We start from the raw sequence: 17,721 nt of genomic DNA, 5'->3' as shown, positions 1-17,721 counted from the left end.
AAGCTGAACTTGCCAGCTGACAACCAGGTTTCTTCACTCTGCGCATCTCCTTCTATATGGAAAGAGAAGAAAAGAGATATCAAATCATAGGTCCTGAGGTAGCTCTCAACTGTCTCAGCATGATGTAACACGAAGGGACTGATCCACCTGTTGGGAGACACTGTAGGTATCTTGCTAAGCCCCTTGCCTTACTATCTCATAACAAAGGTTCTTGAAAAAAACATGCAGATAAAATGCAGTTATCTGAGTTTGGATGCCTACAAAAAGTGTTCACTTACAAGGCTGATCTTTTCCTCTTGCATTTTCCTCACCATAGACGGATCCCTCTGTAACAAGACATCAGAAGGGTTACACTGCTGGATGTCACCCACCACACCCAGGGAAGATAACAACAAAACCCCATGCCTTGATCTGCCAAGCAAGATACAGTGATGCCCAAGGGGCTTGGCACAGGTCAAGGTAGTCACAAGAGAACACTGAAAGAAAGCATAAAAATAGGATGTTCTGGAAAAGCCCAAGCTGTCTTTTCAACTAAAAGGGTTTATTACCTAAAAAAGCAGCCAAGCAACAAGCAATCCTAGGTAATTTTAATCCACTCAACGACACCTCAGCTTATGCTTTTCTCTCCATCCAAATAAATCACCCTCAGAAACAGACATAACCCTACATTTTAAAATGAAGATTTAGAACCAGTTCCAGATCTAGACATGTCCAATCAGATATGATGGACTGAACCCAGTCACTAATGAGCCAGGACCCAGATATGAACTCGAGGTAACAACTTTTGCCCTTCCTCGTGCACACACAACTTCATAAACTTCTAGCAGTGGAAGAAAGTTGCTTTTTTTTTTTTAATCAGGCAACAGAGCATTGTGTCCAATCATGAAGATCTGGGATGTCCAAGTTGATCAAGACACTGAAGCACACAGATTAGGTAATATCTGTATAAGAAGAGGAGCAGGATTTTTGCTATAGAGGAGCAAAAAAAAAAGAAAAAAAAGGAACAGAAAGGAAAACTCACGTGGACCTCCAATCACTGATCCTTCATTCAAACTGATGCTGTGCTCAACTGCTGGCATAAGAAAAAGATATTTAAAAAAAAAAGACAAGCAAAAGAACCAAACCAGTAAAGCCTTTTATATCAGTAAAGCCTTTACCAGTAAAGCTTTTATATTTTATCTTTATAACAAAGTACTCTACAATTCATTTGGTCTTTTTCCTTCCCAACTTGATATGAAGTACCAAAAGAAGGTTATCCAGAAGCCAGGCAGCATTGGTAACTGGCACACAGCATGGACCACCTGGCATTGCCATGCAGGATCTGATGCCTCTCCAACTATACTGTGTTTGCAGGGGAGAAGGAAGATGCAGCTATGATGTCCTATAATGGTAAAATCAGGAATCCTGAGACTGCTGTGCATTGGCTGCATCCCTTGCAACGTACATTCCTTCTCTGGAGATAACCCACATATTAATTGTTGATGCTTTGTGGATGGTTTCCCTTGTCCTGAATTTAGATTGGAATCCTAGCACAGCCAGGAGGCCTCCATACATGATATTAAGATAACTGCTTATTATGTATATTACCAGAATATCTGGGTACTTTCATCATGAACCATGGCACTATTTTATTAGGCACTATTGTTTAATATCACAGCAAAAATACCTATCCTTGCCATGTTTTCCTCAGACAAGAGTTACAGGCCTCATGCATATGTTTATCAAGTTATTGAGGCAAAACCCACTGCTTGATGCTCCCTCAGTGTAAAGAAATTTCTGTGGATTTAAGAAAATCCCCACAATCACAAGCCCCCTCTCCAGCATTTTCATGCTTATAGTTCTTTAAAATGTGCCTGAAAAAATAAATTTTTCACACAGCGTAATAAAGACACCAATGTCACAATTTATAAGATAAATAAAAATAAAGAGGAAATTTCTTACATGTTCTCTTCTGCACATACTGCTCAATGGAGATGACGCTGGGCTCACCTACAGAAAAAGAAAAATCAATACTCTATAGAAATGTACATTTCGCATCCTTTTCAGCAAAATGCTTTGTAAATTGCCACCGCAGGGTAGTGTAGGGCTGGCTGCATTAAGCAGAGGAAGCAGAAGTAGCAAGCTAGCGGAATTTCCTGCACCCCCTCCCAGCAATATCACTAACTGGTAACTGGTAAGCTTTTCATGCAAAGCTGGCTGTTTATCTCATATGTAAAATGGACTGTGCTATTTTTGCCTTCTTAAAATAAGTGCCCACAGATACTTTTTCCCTTTGCTTATGTTTTATATACACAACTTGTATCTGCTGCAGGCTTGAAGAATCTATGACAAGAATGAAAATTAGTAAACTACTGGCAATACAACAGACAAAAAATGAAAAATGTGCCAAATGAGAAGGATATTTTGATACTGTTGAACAGGGGGTTGGGGCTCTGCTTACATTTATTTAATTTCCATAGTATATTTACAGCTGGAGAAAGGAAATTAATAAAAACTTAGCTATTTCTCCTATTTCCAGCATAATATAGCATACTAAAAATAACTACCTCCTCTCTGAGACCTCCAAGAAATTTTCTGACTAAACTAGGAGACCAGACATGAAATTTTTAATATTTTTAGGATTATGTAAAAGGCCAGAAACAATAAAAACTCTCAGTCCTTTTGCCTCTCATTATACTTCACAAAGGAATAGGCTAAGAAGCCAATATCCAGGCAATGACCATAAAATTTTCCTTCTCCTCTACAAGCCATCACACACTGTAGGAATCCGAGGTGTGTGTGAGAAAGCGTAACTGTGAGGCTGTTGGCTGAAGACATTTGCAGGCAGAAGGGTAAAAGAAATGGAGCTCCCTGGACATACCAGTCATGTAGTCTTCCTCTGTGATAGAGTCATATTCAACTATTAAAAAAAATATATATTAAAAATAATTTTGGCATATTTTTAAAGGCAAAGTTTTCTAAAGGCTTTAGAAGAAACCTCAGCCCATGAGAAACGCACTGAGGTTCAAGCTTTATTCTGTGGAAGAACCACTCAAGCCAGATGTTGAAGACAAAGAGGAAGACAACTGGATCCTGATCCACGCACCTCTTCTCCCCATCACCCCAACCCCTCCTGAAATCCACACTACCAAGGAAAGAGTATTAAATATTTTACTTGCTACCAAGCAGATAGAAAAGTAATATTGCTGGTGGGAGGTAATAAGGTAATACCCTCAGATTTCTCAACACTTTTGGCCAACTTCACAAGCGTTGCGTGATGAGACAGGGAAGCTGTGCTCCAGGTGGTCTCCTGCAGGCACACGTCCCACCAGAAGGCACTCACTTCCCTCAGCATGCAAGAAGAAGCTGTGAGCACACTGACCAACTGTGAACATTTCGGATTTCTCTGGACTGGGGATCCAAGACATGAAAGAAGTTTTGGGGTTGTGCTACACAAGCACAAATGCAAGAGCAAGGACAGGAGAGCCATAGTCAAGGGCTTGATAAGGAAGATCTGTGCAGGCTGCATGAGAATGCAGATAAACATGAATTCTATGAAGCAGAAGAGCAACCACTGAAGCATCAAGGTCATGGAAAAGCTGAATTCAGAGATATTTTTGTTGGAGTGGCAATCTGCCAAGTTTAATAACTCGTCTGACCTATTTCATGTGGAATATCGTGTCTTCTTGGGGTGCTTTTTTAATCAGATGTTGAAAAGAAAGAAGATAACTAGTGGCAGAGGACGCCACAGTAAGGGAGGCATGGAGGGATGACACACCTGGCGTGGCAAAGGGAGTGTGAGTCAAAACTGGAGGGATACTAGCAGTATTATTAAAGAAAGAAGATTTAATAGGAATAAGGCCTTCAAAATTAAGCACAGAGGACTCTGGTGGTAAAGAGAGAAAGCAATCTAAAGACCATTAATCGGTGACTTGGGCTGAGGCTGTCTTTCCCAGTTTTCTGGTATGAAAACATGGCTTGGGGTCCCAAAGCAAAATCTACACACCTTTAAGTCCGGGTCTTAGTCTCTCTGTGGCCTCTGCAACCTCCCATACAATGGAAACTACAGCCTTTCATGCAGGAATCACAAGGATATATATCACAGTAACAAGAGTTAGGTACTTTAAAAGTAGCAAGACTATCTTACTGTATTCACTCCTCCTGCCTCTGCTTCCACTGGTGGTCACTTCACCTGCAGCAGTGAATACAAGAGTACATTTAGGCCAGCCATGCTCTACTAGCTGCTCTCCAACACCTACAAACCCATAGGCACATGTGGCCAGCTGCTGGGCTGCGTGCCCAAGGAGCAAGGTCAAAACATCCGGGCTACTGGGAAAATATGATATCTAAGAGACACTCCGCTGCATCGCTGGTATTGCAGCAGCAATACCAGTTTGTGCAAGCTGTTACCCCTGCAATAAGCTTTGGCTCCTTCTTGTTCTGTACCAGAAAATGTTCACCTTTCAGTTGTAAAGACTGAATTATCTGAGACACTGTGCTGTGAGCCCAGGCCAGAGAACTGATCCAAATGGGGAAAAAAAAAAACGCAAAAAGGAAAGCTGGGGTTGCAGCTGATGCTCCAACAATCAATCAAGAGCTTTAAAGAATCAGTCACAGACCGTGGCTAACAGGTAGCCCCTTTCTGAAAACAGAAGGGTCTTGTGCAGCACACCAAAAGAAAAAATATAACATGAAAGAAATATTTAAGTTGCAGGATATTCACTGAGCTTATCTCCATTTGGGTCAAAGGTGAGTTCACCTAGACACAAAGAAAACATTACAAATACACATTGCCAGGAATAACTGTTGATTACTGCTATTCTTTTATGTAGGATACCTTTTTCTTAAAAATTATCTGCTAAGGAGGCATTTCAGTGTAACATGCCATCTCAGAATAACCTGCAATCACACCAAAAGCCAAAAGGGAACAACTGCTGTAGGGTGGAACCAAAGTGTGTCAGCACAGCAACACAAGGTATTAAAAAAAAAAGCCCTAAAACTGCCCTGGAACATTCTGAAATGTATAAATAAAGCTGTGGGCAGAGCCCTGGGCTGGGCTAGCAGGGGGGCTTCAGGGTGGGACTGCAAAGCCCTGGCAGAGCTATGTGGAAACAAAATTAAAATAGAAATTATGTCTTATTTTAGGATCACTCGATTCAATGATGCATATATTCTTCACTATTTAATACCACACTTTAAAACTGAATTAATACACTTTAAAATAATTTTAATTTACTCCTTAGACCATTCGCAAACAGAAGAATAGGCTTACACTTTTTGAAAAAAATTCAGTTTGTCTGACTTCTAACGATTGATCAGGTAGAGACAACAGGTATGAAGGTTAAGAAGGGTTTTGAAGAAAAGAAGGATGATACTAATTCACCTGTTGCCTTTCTAGCTGAGTCTTCATTGTGAAAGGTGACATTTAGGAAAGCTAATTAAAGCAGACAAATTAGTTACATTCTTTCTAGTCTTGTGCACTTGCCAGTCTTAGTCGAAGAGCAAAGTATGAAAGGAAGAGACCCAGACTTCACAAAAAGACTTCTCCGTGTTGTTCTAAAGATTATTTTTAAATGCTTGCAAATATTTTTTTATATTTCCTTATACTTTACTTTTTCCTGACAATTTCTCTAATGTAGTCATTGACAATGAACATAATAGATAGAGACACAGCTACCGGAAGCTCATTTTTCTTTTCCTGTGTAGATGTAGATAAAGTCTTTGATAAAAATATCTTATTTCCAAAAAAATGAGCAATGTCCAGGGGGACAGCTGAACCATAACAATGTCATCTCTAAAAGAACAAATTTCCTGACAGTACAGAAGATGCGGAGTACAGGTAGATTAAACCAAAAGAAAAAGTAATGTTATTACCTATAGCAAACCACCAGAGGGTAATGGAAAATTTTCTTAGAAAAAAAGAAGTAGAAGCAGCATTACCAGAAAAATGCATATTGCTGTTAATGAATATGTTACAGGTTAGGAATTGCACTACTGCATTTTTTAGAGAAGAATTAGGACAGCTCAGATATGGACTTACTCCTTTTTTTATGTACTTATTTCTTCCACAGAAAAGCTGAAATGCAGGATGAACAAAACCACTTTTCATTAAAAAACTATAATCCATGTTGGAAAACTGGAAAAAAAGTCTTTTATTCAAAAACTCACTTTTTGATAGTGGATGTTCATTATTCCTAAGTGCAAGAATTTAATGTTCTTTTTCCAAACAGGGAAAGGAGAAGATCCATAATTTCATAGCTATGCTTTTCCTTTAATATCACTAAGACTGGGATATTTTAGAGGCATTAGCACACTTCCATGGGATCTCATGTTTCTAGAAAATTAAATAATGTTGTAATGTAGGTAGAAACTCACCAGATATCTTTGTTATTCCTTCCTCAGTAAAAGATTGGGTGAAACCTGGTGAAACAAAGAAAGAGAAAGACTCAACAAGAGTTGGAAACATTTTAGAAAAAAAATATTACATTTATCTTAATTAAGTCTATCGGACATTTCATACTCTTGTTGTGTGGCGAGTACTAAATTATATGAAATGAACAAAGGGAAATTTTGCCTATGAACATATTTCTAAAGACTTAGTTTCTAGTGACAGCATTCCTCTGGGAAGTGGTGTGATTTACATTACTTGAGTCTCTTGATCTATACTAAGTGACAGTATACATTGTATGAATCAATCCTGCAAAGACCACAGCAGGATCAAACCATATGCAATCAAATCTCTTACATATCCAATTTCTAGAATATTGTGTTGCTTCTCTTGGGCATTTTTAAAGAATTTTAACTACACTGGATACTAATCTGACCTAATTTAAAACCTAAAACAAAGTAAAACAAGACTCAGCACATGTCTAGGATGTTACTTCCAGTATATAAGAAATCCAGACAGCTGCCCACTACACTCGTGAGACGCAGTTGAGACCTGGAGCCAATTTCGATGTCAAATAAAAGGTAGTGTAGCCCAAGCAAGATCTAGAAAGGAAAAGAAGTCAAGAAACTCCTTGGATGGGTCTAGGCATAAAGAACGTGCATTGCTGCAGAACCAAGAATTCTGTGCATTGGTGCCGGCCCTGCCCAGCTGGCTTCTGTTAGAAGTTGTTCATGAATGCTCACATAGTATTGTGAAAACATTAAGGCCAACATTTAAAAGAAAAATGGTTATTGGCTTCAGATACTCTGTGTGGGGCTCACACTGAGATAATTAAACCAGGAGACCACTCTTCACTTGCCACAGACTGTAATGTACTTGGAATATTTCTATAGGAAAAGTTCCATATATTAAACAAGTAAGACTCTATTTTATGAATTTATGTGTGACTATGTATCATTATTTTCATTTTCCTCAGCAAGCCGGTTCCTCCTCTTCAGTCAGTCTTATCTGCTGACTTCAGTTATTAATATTTATGTTGCAACTCCTATGGGCTTTACAGAGCAGATGGCCATTGGTTAGAGCCCTGGTGTAGCATTTGGGAGAACTAACTTCCAGTACCTATTTTGTCAGTGAATTCCTGTGTGACTCTTGGCAAGGTATAAAGCCTTTGCATGTGACAGCACCCATGTGCAAAATGAGTGTTGACAAAAACATTAAAAATTGTATGACAGTGATGGAGAGCATGTGAATAGCCTGGATTAAAAGCAAGCAGAGCTCAGAGAGGGAGCTGCATCCCATTTTTTGAAGAACATTCTTCTTCTGTTAAGAATCAGTTCTGAAGTTTCTGTCAATAATACCCATTCAAACTCATTGAAATATATGCCCTAGGGGCTGACATATGCTAGAAAGCATTCTAGTTACCAGTTGTCCCCATTTTTAGGGTTAATTTTCATAGCAGGACATTTACACTGCTTAAAAAGGGGTTTTAAGCAGTGTCATATCAGCCAGCATGCAATGCCGTACATAAACCACCCCTCTGCGTGGCTCCCTAGGGGTTCCTGGTCTGGGTGTCCATTCCTTCTGTAGTTTGTTACGGGTTACAGGGAAAAAAACTCACCAGTAGCTTCTGTGGTTGTGCCCTCCAGGTAAGAAGCTGTGATATCTGGAGAGAATAATTATGAGAAATAATTAAATATCTCCTGTACACTCGAAGGATATGAAACACTTTCTGGAAGTTTTAACCTCCAAGGCAAATAGCATGTGTCTGAGTAACCCCGCACTCTCCACTGTCTTGAAAGACCTTCAGCTGTGGGTCCCTAAAAGCTATTTTGATCTCTAGAGGTTGCAGGCATACACAGTGATGAGCCCAGCTGAATTTTCCATCATTGCTTCCCAACAGCATCTTGGGTCTCTGCCCTGCACTTGTGTTATCATAGATTCATGGAATGGTTTGGGTTGGAAAGGACCTTTAAAGGTCATCTAGTCCAACCCCCCTGCAATGAGCAGGGACATCTTCAACTAGGTCAGGTTGCTCAGGGCCCCGTCCAGCCTGACCTTGCTCTGAGCTGCTTTCAGCACCGGGTACATGCGCTAGAAAAAACTCCTGTGCAGATTTCGTCTTCGAAAACAGGATTCAGCTTTTGCAACATTTATCTCAACTGGGAGGGGGGGCAGACGGAGCAGAGCAGGCCACAACCTGCAAGCAAACCCGTGAAGATGGGGATGCCAGGAAGAGCCCCTAACAAAAACATGGTCTAAGGCTGTGAGACCCGCATAAATACGGTTGTCTGGGGAAAGATGCTCCACCCAAACCAAACCCGTCATGCTGGATGGGCAGTACACCCTTGCCTTGCTGCCGGCACACACGCCGGCGAGACTGCTGCGTACCCGCCAGCCTGCGCCTGCCCAAATGGCGGGCTGCCGCTTAGGCATGCTGACCGCGGTCCCACAGACCGGTCGTGCCACCTCAGCCCACCCCGCAGGGACGGTCCCTGGTTACCTGGTGCCGCGGTGGGGAAGGCCAGCAGCGGGGCCAGACAGGCCAGGAGGAGCAGGGCTTCCCTCGGCATGGTGCGCGGCCTGCCCGCTGCGGGACCCGCCGGGGCAGCGCGGCCCCGCCGCTACTTGAGGAGCCGCCGGGGAGGGCGGGGCGGAGGGGGGACAGGCCGGGGACGCCGGGGGCACCCAGAAACGCATTCCCGCACTTTACGGGCAGTGGAAATTCCCGTCTTTCGCTGTTCACTGGCTTGCAAAAGCGTAGCCCGGGGGCAGGGCTCCTCTCCCCCCCACGGGGTGGGCGGCCGGGCGCTTCTGAAACGGGGGGAGGCGAGAGCCGGGTGGGCCCGGCCGGGCACCCCCCCGGCGGATGCGGTTGAGGGGAGCTGCTCTCAGCTTAGTACCGGCTTGGGTATTTCCAGCTTCTGCGCCAGGCCCGAAGCAGGGCCAGCATCCCTGAAAGCACGGATAGGGGTTTTATTTGCATGCTGTAAACTCATCTAACAGAATTTAATATGTTTGCTTATAATCCCAGCTTGGGAGGACATGTGAAGTTTTCTGGATGGTTCTTTATTTTAGTAATTCTTTTGCACATTATTACATTGGCCTGAAATAAAACTAGCTTTTTTGTTATTTTCTAGAGGAAAAGGAAGAAGTCAGACTTCATCACACCAGAATTCCAGGCTGCCTTTCCATTTCTTTTAAAGAGCCTGTCTAGATCATCCAGATTTGATCCTTCTGCCTTTACGTTTATGAGCAGCCCCACTGAATTCAAGGCTGATATTCTAGGATTCGATGACTGTCTTCCCAAACCCTGAATATCTCAGGAGTCACCTGCTGTAGGATGACTTGAACCCCTATTAGTCACCCATGAATCCCCACAGGTGAGCACGTCAGAGAACTACCTTGTAATTCTCCTCATCAGGAAGGAGTTGTCTCTCTGCCTTGGGAAAAGCAACTGCTAGAAATCAAGTGACTTATCTTAATTAACAGCATAGCATGCTTTTAAACGTGGCAGACTTTGCCTGCATGAGACACTATGGGTGATTAAAATGTCTTAATTAAAGGATAGATATTATTTAGAAGGCACCTTTTCCTTGTCTAGACAGGGTGAGGTGATAGTTGTGTGGTCTTTAATACCAGATCCAGGCCCTGCAGGGTTAGGGAGAAGTTCAGAGTTGTGTACAAGGTCATATTTCTGATGAATCAACCTGGGACAGCATTTAAGCTGGTGCTTTTTTCCAGCTATGAAAGGTCAGGTAATGACTGATCTGGCATCAAGTCTAGCGGTACAAAATTGAGCATTCAATATTTGTAAGAGGTTTCAAACAGCACAAAGTAAGGATATTTTGATGTGACACTAGAAGACCTCAGGGCAGATTTACTGTGATGCCAAAGCCTGGTCTTGGTTTCTTTGCTTACCAGAAAGTGTCTTTTATTCACACTCTGTAACAGACTACAAGGCCTATTTGCTCAACTCTTAGGAAAAGAAGCAAACCCCCCAAAACCCAGATGCTGGATTAACCACATGGAAGTTCTGAAGTGTTTTAATGGAAATCCAAATAAGGAGACACTAGTGATCAGCAGTATCTGCAGAATATGGCTTCAGACTGGAATCTGATAGACCCTGTGCAAGCTCCATTGCGGGATACCACAGAGTGCTCAGTGCAGCCTGTGTAAGAGGGGGCATGGGCTTCAGCCAGCGTGCGCTGCAGAGAATGAAAAGGTGAGCAATCTAGTGTTTCTAGATGAGACTCTGAGCAGACGTGGTGTCCTTGGCCCCCAGCTTTTTTGTCATGTAACTGATGCAATCCCAGAGAGGAAGCAGTGAAAAAAAGAAAGGAATTTCCTCTAGGGAAAAAGGAGGTGAAATTATGAAGGGAGAATTAAACATGGTGGAAATGCATGTTCATTAACCCCCAGTGTCCTTCCTCACTGAAACCACTTCTTGGTTTCAGTGAGGATCACTAAGCAAGATCACTAACTAGATCTTGCTTAATTAACTACCACCTTCTTGCTGTGCTTGTTTACAAGTGACCTATTGTCCCTCTTCTCCCGTGGTTCTGACACCTCACTTATTACTTTGTGTTATCCTTACCTTGCACTTTCTTCTACTGCCCATCTAATATTCTCACCCTCTTGCTTTCCACTTGCTAAACGTCCAGTCTCATGCTTTTGCCTGTGCCTTGGACTAATTTCTGGCTTTATGGGCTGTATCTTTATCCTGAAGAGGGGAGAGCTAGGTTAAGTCTGAAAAAAAAGAGGGTAAGTAGCAAGATCTGTAAAACAGATGTGCCACAAACTGGCTTCTCTATAAAATCTGACAAATGAAGGGGGTTTTTTTACTGCTGCTGGTCCTGCAGATTACACCAGGTGATTGGTCATGTACGGACTCCTCACCTATTCCAGTCCTTTCTGCTGCAGGTTAGGGATGCAATATGAGCTGTGCTCACAGGCTTGCCTTTGCCACAGGTTGTTACCCTGGAAAACACCAGTCGCATTTCTGAGTTGAAAGAGGAAGTGTCTCATTTTAGCATTCACAGCATCCTCATGTTGTAGTAGACAGGTTGGGCTCACCATTTGTTACTCCCTTCTTAACCACAACACGTTTTATACAGTTGTGCAGGACTTTTATCTTTCTTGGTGCTGCATGACTATCTCAACCCTAGTTACCACCAAGATTTAAAATAAGAAGCAAGGGAAGCTGAAGAGACTTCTGTGCGAGGCTCCGCTCTTAGACCAGGGGACTATGAAATGCCCTGAAACCTCAGGACAAACCTCATGTCTCCTTACATACTTCTGTAATGTCAGTTATTAAGGCACATGCATTTGCTGAAAAGGGAAATGGTGACCAAGGAGAGAACATGCAGCGACATGTGTTCTGATGTCAGGGCTAAGATCTATACATTATTCAGGACTCACATGTCAGCCATTCTGCCTCAACTGCATTTCCTACCATCTCAGGTTGGGTGTTAGGGTGTTTCACCGTTTCAGTTTTAGGGGCTGTGTTTTGTTATTTGCTGTTTATTAGCTGGCTTTCTATTCAAGCACAACTGAATGAGCATGGGCTGATCTTGTAAAAAAAAGAAGTCAACATTTTGCCTTTGAGTTACATGAGGATAAAAGGCTGTGGAGCAGTTTGACCATTGTTCTGAGGAAACAACTAAGAGTCCATAATTAAAGCACACACTGAAATCAGCTTAGGAATTTGTTTTTTTAGACTGAGTGTATATAAGGATATGGCTTCAAGAACATGATGTAAAAGGTGGTACTTCAAGGCAGATTTTTTTAAGTGTGCGGTTTTCACTGAATTGTAGGAATTTGTTCTTAAATTTCCAACTGTCTTTGAATGATCTCGTCTCTGTACAGCCGGGGCTGAGAAAACTCTCATCACTGTCACGCCTAAACACAGAAGGAGGAGGACAAGCAGGTAAGGACTAACCCAGCTCCTACTGCAACTGGAGTTATTCTCAAGGGTCCAAGAGTTACTTCTACTGCTGAATCAAGCCTTTGAACTGGATAATGTTAGAGCATGCAGTTAGAGACAGCACAGCCAGCCAGGGACAGCAGTTTTGCAGGAACCCAGACCTGAAGTATGGCCATTGGGAGGCCAAAGAAGTGCCTAACACTACAGAAACAGAAGGTTTCAGGGAGCTCAGGATGTGGAAGCAAGGCAGACAATGGTTGTTCTTAACTGCACTGAAGGAACTTGGGAGCTGAGTAGACTATCTTTTGATGTAGGTTAAAAAGATGTTTTAAGCTGGCAGACAGGAAAAAATAATCCTGCAAGTGAGATACATAAGGCTCTGAAATGGACTTTGAGGCCAAATGGATCAAGAAAATTGAGCTTCAGCCTTAAGCCATGAGTCATGTTCAGAAGCACAATATGTTCAGGAACCCCTCTGAGATTTCCTGATGAAGGCATTGCTTCATTGTTAAATTTTAATAATAATTTTCTCTTTTCTTGTGTGATTTTTATGCCAGGAAGTAAAGGAGGTTTGGGCAAGAATGGTATGCAATCTCTGGACAAGAGAAGGCTTCAACAGCTGTTTTAGTCTCTTCACAGCTTTTAACGTGTCTTGTGTTTGTTACATCATCTAGCAGTAGATTTTATTTTGGAGAATGCTCAATAGCATGGACATTCTTAAAATAGTGTAATTATTGTACATTATCTCTCAGTGCACCCATCCACTTTGTCTCAGGTGGAAGTAGATTCCTACTCTGATAGTCCTTCCATGCTACAGAAAAGGCTCCAGGCTTCTTCAGTTACTGCAGATTAAATTGCAAATAAAACATGCGAGCTTCAGCTGCTTCCCCTGCAAATCCATACAGAGCTCCAAGAATTGGGCTGAGTTGTGTTATTTTCATCAATTGTCACCAATAACGGAAGTCCCGCTGCCCAAATTTCTGCCCTCAGTGACATGTCTCACCGTCATCAGGATCTGAGCACAATACTACTCAATACCATAAATAGAAGGGTGCTGCTTGTGGTGCACATTCAGGCAGAGCTCCCTTTAGTACACAGAGGGCTGGACTCTCTTGGGTGGTCTTACAGGGTCCCTTGTGGTCTTGCCTTTCAGTATTCCACTAGAGAACTAAAATATAAAAATTGAAACAAGTTAAAAAAACACATCTTAATTTGTAGTGAAAATAAATATTTTGAGGAACCCCAAAGTATTTTTGCCCAAAATGCTTTTTAGCATAAAATTGAATCATTCAGCACTTAATTCTCCCTGAAGCAAAACTGAAGACTGTAATAATGGAATTTCTTACAAAGCACAATTTCTCTTTCCTGCATAGCTCTTATCTTACACCCTCATGAAATCTCTGGGGTAGGGTATGTATGGCTGAGGAGTAGTTGACTACGGGAACCACCCAGTCTTTTGCTAAATTCCAAATATCCTAATGGGTCTACTGGGGAAAAAGAGTTGAGCAGAGGACATTTTGGCCCTCCCTGTCTATCTTTTGTTAGATAACTAGAGAAAATCTGTAAGAAAGGAATAGGAAGAAGCAGTTTTAACTTACTATATGGTTGCCCACTGAGCTGCCAGCCCAGTTGACCATTTGTAAACTAGATTCCCTGCTTGCTTCTCCACTAAGGTCCCCATTTGGTTTTCCAGATTCCAAGACACCAGATTCCCCTGGAGAAACAAAGAGGAATGTAAACATTCATGCATAAGTGCCTACAACATACAAAATGAGGTGATATTTCTCCCCTATAACACTGTTCTCTTCTTGGATGCTCTGTTCAGCTTCTAATTCATTTGGGATTACAGAATGAAGTATATCGAAATCATATGACATTCTGGTTTAGTTCATCATCCTCTAGCACATCCATGGGATCTAGGGGCATGTGTTGGTTTTCCTCACCCTTGTGTGAAAACCACATTTGGAAACATTAGACCTAAAAGCACTAGGAGATCGTCTCCCTCCTCCCACCCTCTGAGGAGTACAGTAACATACAAGACAGTGCATGCCTTATTTGCAAAGGAGGATCACCTCGAACTTGCACCCCCAGACGTAGGACAAGCTTACTGCAATTAGGAAAAAGGAAAAAAAAAATCAGATGGGCTGTTGAAGGACATATACACCCACAGAACTGGTCCCCAGCTTGTCCTCTGTAAAAACAAAGGAAGCTCATCTGAATGGACCAGAACTGTAACACTGTGATGATACAGCTCAGAAAATTTCCTTTGAGTTCAGGGCCAGTCCAGACCTCAAGGGTCAGAGGTAGTTTTTTGTTCAGTACAGACAGAAGGTGACTTAGATTCACCAGAACCATCAAGAAGCAATGCAGAGCAAGATACATTTGAGACTTTTGCAATATTTTAATGCTGCCAACTCATTCAGAAAGAAAACCTAGGTTTGATGAGTAAGGCATCTACAGCCTTCTGATTCTTGTCCATCATTGAGCATCTTGTACATCAACGGCCTAGTCATGCTAACAACTAACGACAATATTGCAGTCGCTGAATTTGCTGCTTTGGGAATGCAGACAAGACGTTCTTGGCAGCTTTGAAGAAAAAAGGGTTCTAGGTGAAATCTCTCCCCTGCAATATCAGTGAACTTCAAAATGTGCTAAGGTTACCTTGTGTTTGTATCAGAGAAGTCATAAGGAAAACCAGCAGTATCACCACCTTTTGCAGTGTTATTGCTATCTTGAGTGAAGCCCCCATGGCAGGCAGAGAGTAGAGAGGAAGAGCTCTGGTTATGTTTGAAGAAAGTCCTCCTCCCTAGTGAGCCTTACTGTAGCAAAAAAAAGACATTTCAGAATGAACTACGCAAGTCTCCTATCTCACAGGAAGGTTGCCTACATGGACTGGAGAGTCCAGCTATGCAGATAGGTTGTTAGCTGATGTATTTCAAAGACAGTGGGCTATGGTATATCCTGTTATTTAGGAAGAGCTGTGTGAGTTTTACCATTGCAAGACACTTGAAGTCCAGGAAGTAATGCAGTATTTGGCTTATTGATGAACAGCAACACATCCCCCGCACATGCACACCAAATACCCAGTTGCAGGCAAGCAAGTCCTATGAAAAGGTACAAAATGAACCAATGCAGCTCACAGAAGCTCCTCCATGTTCACGGTTTAGGGCCTAACCAGATCCTTGTTCTCCCAAGCATTTCCACTAGAAGACCTGCTAGGATTCACCATGGCTCCCTTGCTGCCCAAACAGCCAAGGGGGGGGATGCACAGCTGTGTCCTATCTTCTGCCCACATGGAGGCAGGACACAACTGAGATCACATCTCCCACCTTGAAGTTCTCCTGCCTGTAAAGATAGCTTTGCTCTGGGATGATTTCCTACATAGGCAGGTAGAGAGCTCTTTCTAACCAACTTCTCACACTGGCGATTTGATGCCAGGTATTAGCCAGAACAGCATTTCTGTTGCTTTCCACATAAATAGACTTTGTTACAATTTCTCTCAGAAATTGATGCAATGGTGAGAATTGCTAGGCAGAGGCTGAATATTGAGTGTTCTGCTAGCTCAGAATTTGGCTATCTAGGGAAGAAGGTGTACAGGGTTGAAAAGATGAACCTCCTTCTGCAGATGAGCTCCTGTCTCTCCTATTCCCGCACTGCAGTCTTTAAGAAGTGTGCTGAATTTCCAAAGAAAATGGTTTGAAGCTACACCTAGTTTAGGATTTTAGTTGTTCTTTTTACATTTTTATATTTGCCTTCATCAAGGTCCTAAAATGTTTTCTCTAGCTTGTGCAATTTAATCAAGGCCATCGTTTTAATGGCTTGTTTGCGTTCTTTTAATTATCTCTTTCAGTCTTTACCCATGCATTACTGTGTCCACAAATAAAAGGGATGGTGCTTATCAGCAAGGGCTGAGAGAATGGCTGAAAGGCCAGGAAAAAAAAAAGCCAAGCCAGAACAGCAGGAAGAGTGTCACTCATAGCTCCGGGATGTGCCTGAAGCCAGAGAGAGAGAGAATGCAATATAAGGAATCAGGGAAGATCCAGGGAAAAGGAAAGGGACAGAAACAAAGGAGACAGACGACTCCCCAGTGCCGGATTTACAGTCACATAGGATTTTTTAGATGCCGTGTAATACGTATAATGTCATATATATAATCAATGACCAGGCAACCTTGTTTTAACAATTCAGTAACAGATAGGCCATTTTCCTTTCAAACTGTGTCTAAAAAGGATTTTGCCTTTATGTTTGAGAGCAGGAGGGTGCGAGCATGAAACAGATGCAAGGAGAGAGTAATTTTGTTTGCCCGTAGTATTGTTAGGATGATAAACCATCGGAAGCTGTCCCCGAGAGCAACCAAGCTGATGAAGCAGAGCTGATCAGCTGGTGCAACTCCACCGGCCAAGAAGTAACTAGAGCCCAGCAGGGATCTGCAAGAACTTGCTGCACACCTAACCATCCATCATCCATAGCTTTCTGTCTGCCAAGAGCCATCAGCTGGAAAATACTTCCTGTCAACATTTCAGAGACGCTAAATAGATCATAAACATGGACAAACTCCCCCAAATTCGGTGAACACAGTTATATTATCTGCTTGCGGAGCATGAAACTCAGATTGAAGTTGTTAAACTTGCCTTAAATGGTATAGTGCATTGCCAAAACCACAGGCCCGTGTGCCAAATTATCAGTAACCAGAAAAAAAGTCACTTCAGTTTTAGTTAACAACTTCTCATTTTAACCAGAGTGCTCTCTGTCCTTCAAAGCTTCTGGGCAGTATATGCATGCTTCTTATGCAGTTATCTTATCCATCTTATCTTACCCAGTTATCTTATCCAACACAATGCAAATGGTTGCCTTTCAGATGCTAGAACCTGCCACTGAAATTCACAGAGATCTGCCTGCAGCAACTGGAGACCTCGTTATCTGCGTGAGTCCCTATCGGGCTTATAATCACTGATGATTTCTAAATGGTCCTGAAATGCCTTTCCCTTTGCTGTGTTTGCATACGCAGCATCTGGGTGGATGTGCGTTCAGCTCCTTGTTCTGAAATGAAGACTTTCTACTTGGTAGGGCCTGTATGCCAGGAACTAATGACCACTGCTGCTGCTCATCCCTTTTCAATAACCTGCTATTATTGAACAAGTTAAATATGCAAAACCACATCACTTTAGCTCTCAAAGACTGTGCAAGTTTTCTTGCTTCTAAAGCAAGCTGGAGCTAATTAATTTGGACTGGCAATTTCATTTGGTTGTAGGGTTATCTGAGGGTCTGATGTGAAAGACAACTATCTTAAGAATCTTCCAGCTAAAATCAGATCAGGTTAGTGAATGACAACAACATGCAGGTCCATTTCAGGTCAAAATGTCACCTCCCACCTCTTCTTTTATTATCTCTGGTTTTTAAACATTTCTTTCTCCACTGGTATTTGAAGACC

Source organism: Ciconia boyciana, chromosome 1, assembly GCF_034638445.1.
Source record: "Ciconia boyciana chromosome 1, ASM3463844v1, whole genome shotgun sequence".
NCBI lineage: Eukaryota > Metazoa > Chordata > Aves > Ciconiiformes > Ciconiidae > Ciconia > Ciconia boyciana.
This window is presented reverse-complemented; position numbering follows the sequence as displayed.